Below are 3935 nucleotides of genomic sequence, written 5' to 3'. Positions count from 1 at the left end.
ATCAGGTATCCGGGGTCCCAGGCCATGACCATGGTCACCCCAATCACCAGGCAGATTCGAGAGCTTGCTACAAACTGCATGAGGCTTTATTGTAATTTAACGAGCTAACCCCATGTTAGCTCGGGCCTTTCATTGACCCGCCATGGTGGATGGCTAGCAAAAGACAGCTTGAACCTGCTGCGTACAGATCTTGTAGGGCAGCGTAAGGGGAGTGTCTAGGGGTACCCACAGGCTCACTGTTGGTGTGCCTCCAGCCTTGGAGGGTTTTCCCTGTGTTGATTGGCCAACTGGTTGTTATGGCCCATAGGCCCTCCCAGGGTGGTTGCTATGCTCTCTGCATCATTGTTGTGCACTTGTCCGTAAAGCACACCCAGAGCCATAAAGCATAGCACCACCAGCTAACTTCTGATTGGTTCCTTGTCACGAGGCAGGCATCTGACCTCTAAGTGACCAAGGCAAGGTTATGGCAAGCACGTGTTCAGCTGTTATGACTGTCGAAATGGGGAAGCTGGTCCCTTCACTAAGTACATCCTTGGCCCCAGAGACAATTTCTTATTAAATGTCTTCCTTAGTTCCACCTCAAAATAGACAATGATTCCAGGCAAGGAAGCCAACCCTCTCTTGTGACTTAGTTTCTCCATAGTGGGAGAGCTATGAACTTAGCATCCTCTTTCCATACCACATCACCCTAGACACAGTCACTCTACTCTGTTGTGGGATATTGTGATTGCACTCGGACATTCCTGAGACTGCCAATAAAGTTTACTTTGAATTAGAGAGCAGAGCTAGCTACTAGCTGACCAAAATTAGCCACAGAGGTTTTGAAGGACTGAAGACAGACAGAGAGACATGGGAAGTAGTAGGGAGGGCTTCGAAAGATTATTAGCCCTATTAGATCAAGGAAGGAGAGAGAGAAGTCACTGGTTGCTTCCTCTCAATCAGATTCTTACCTCAAAATCTGACTTCTGAGTTTCTATTGATAAAGAATAATTAGATAAACAATTCATCTGGTGTCCAATACAGGTCATAAGATCACAAGGCAGCCACACACTGCCTGGTTTACAACTGGCTCTCCCCCACCCCTTTCAGCTTCTCTACAGAAGCCTTTAGCTGCTGCTCAGCCTCTGCCCCAAACACCATAGGTGGCTGGGCCCCAAATGTTGCTGGAGTTAGCTGCTCATTGCTGGTGGGGTGGGCTCTGTCATTCAGGTGGCCCCCATGCCCTTGCTTCCTGCCATGTGGGCTCCTTCTGCATGTCCCCCTGTGTCCACTTTTCACAGGGCTCGATGCCTCTCCCTGTGGGTTGTGGGCTTCCCCTGGAGCCTCTCCTCAGCCCATTGCCATACCAGGTCGGCTACTGTGACACCCACTCAGGCTTTTACTGCTGCTGTCACCACCATGCACTTTCAGTCCCCATCTACACTCGAGCAGCTGCAACTGCCCTCAGCCTGACCATGTACCATTCACATTCTCTACCCAGCCATGCTGCCCAGCAACAACCAATCTCACACTTTGCTATCATTGTCAGCAGATCTGGTAAGACATCTGGGAATATTTTTTTCCTGGTTTTTCTAGACAGGGTTTCTCTGTGTAACTTTGGAGCCTATCCTGGAATTCAATCTATAGACCAGGCTGGCCTCAAACTCACAGAGATCCACCTGCCTCTGCCTCCCAAGTGTTGGGATTAAAAGTATGTGCCACCACCACCAGGCAACATCTGGGAATTCTTAAGGAGGCAGTTAGTTTTTTAAACGGGGGTGGGGGGTGGGGGGGGATAATGTCATGATGTAGGGAACTGGGTCTCTGTATGGTTCCACAACAAAAGATTTGAAAATGGAAAAATTAAACAAAGCAATATTTAATTTAGCTGGGATTAACATAATGTCAATTATAATCATTATCAATTTGGTAATTCATATTTTATTACTAAAAAATTGATTGATATTGATATTGATGCCAAATACAAAATATTGACTGATAAGATACTATCCTTAGAGCCAGGCATTAGTGGCGTACACCTTTAATCCCAGCACTCGGGAGGCAGAGGTGGATCTCTGTGAGTTCGAGACTAGCCTGGTCTATAAGAGCTAGTTAGTTCCAGGACAGCCTCCAAAGCCACAAAGATACCCTTTCTCGAAAAACAAAACACAAACAAACAAACAAACAAAAAAGATACAATCCAATCCTTAGAAAGACCTACTGATGAAACTAAGAAAAATATTCATACACAGATAGAGGAGGTTAGGGCAGAGCCTACTGCATCATGAAACTGAAGAGGAGTGGACCAAGGTTATTAGAAAATCAACCCTAATTTATTCAGTTACCATTCAAGAATGACCACCAGATGATAGGCACCCCCAAAGCTACTCAGAAGTTAACTGTGATACTGTAGAAATGTTAGATTTGAAGAGAATTAAGGAGGCAATGGTTTCATATGGTATACATTCACCTTTTGTGAAGCAGATGTTAAACTCTTGGACCACTCAGAACAGAATTATTCCACAAGACTGGAAAGATTTTGTTACAGCAATATTGGAAGCTGGTCCTTAGTTACAAGGGAAAACATGGTGGAGAGAGGAAGCTAGGTTCATAGAAGAATGAAGTAGGGCTAGAGGTATGGAAATTTCCCAAGAACAACTTCTTGGTGAGGCCCAGTTTATTGATTTGCAAAGAAAGAGTACATTTGATGATCACACCTTGGTTCTATGCCATACAGCAACTTTGAATGCTTGGGACAGGGTTGAAGAATCAGGACTGAGTCATTTACTAAAATTACACTAGCCCCCAAAGAAGCCACCACTGATTTTGTACAAAGATTGACTTCAGCTGTGAACAGAATGATATCAGATCCAGAAGATAGACAAATATTAACTTAATCCTTGGCTTTTGAAAATGCTAATTCAGAATGTAAAAAAGTGATTAGGCCTTTAAAGGCAGGATCAGCACCTATAGATGAATGGATTAGAAATACAGCTGATAGTGGATTTCACACTTACGATGATACTTGGATAGGAGAAGTGATTTCTGGAAATTTTAATAAAAATCAAAAGGTTAGATGTTATAATTGTGGTAAACCAGGCCATCTGGAAAGGGATTGTGGGCAAGGCATTCCTAGGAACAATATTTTTCTAGAGATAATACAAACAGAAAGCCCCGGCCTTCTGGAATATGCAGAAGGTGTGGCAAAGAGTATCATTGGACCAATGAATGCAGATCAACATGGGACAAGCAAGGCAACCTTTTGCCATTTGGAAACACTTTATGGGGCCTCTCACAGACCCCTGTGTCAAATTTGGTTCAATCATTACCTGACAGCATTGGGGAAACTCCTCCACAGAGCAATTAAAAGACTTAAGGCCTATTGTTAAAAGCCATACTGTTCTGGATGACATAACAGCTTCATTAGACAAAACAAAATTTTCGGAGAGACCATAAAACAAGTATTTTGGCAAACTGATATAAATGATCAGAGACCAAAGCTAAAAATACAAATAAATGGCATTGAAATTGAGGGCTTGGTAGACACAGGTACAGATGTAACAATCATTTCACCAAAAAATCTTGGCATCCAGATTGGCCTCTTCAGGAGGTAAATATTCAGCTTCTAGGAATTGGAACTTTATCTCAGGTAAAACAAAGTTCAAGGTAGGTCGAGTGTATAGGGCCAGGAGGACAGATAGGAAAATTAAAGCTATATGTGGTTAATATAGTCATGAATTTATGGGGACATGATTTGCTACAATGGAAAACCCATAATAACATTCCTCCAATCTCAGAAACAACCCATAAAATAAAGAACGCTTCTGAGAGAAATAGTAAAAGGAATTATCAAGAAAAGTCTCAGATTCCTCTGGTTATACATAAACAAGGCACAACAGCTTTTGATTTTCAAAAGTACCAACAGCCCTACCTCTAAAGTGGTTAACTGACAAACC

This window comes from Cricetulus griseus, chromosome 7, assembly GCF_003668045.3.
Source record: "Cricetulus griseus strain 17A/GY chromosome 7, alternate assembly CriGri-PICRH-1.0, whole genome shotgun sequence".
NCBI lineage: Eukaryota > Metazoa > Chordata > Mammalia > Rodentia > Cricetidae > Cricetulus > Cricetulus griseus.
Note: the sequence above shows the minus strand (reverse complement) of the source record.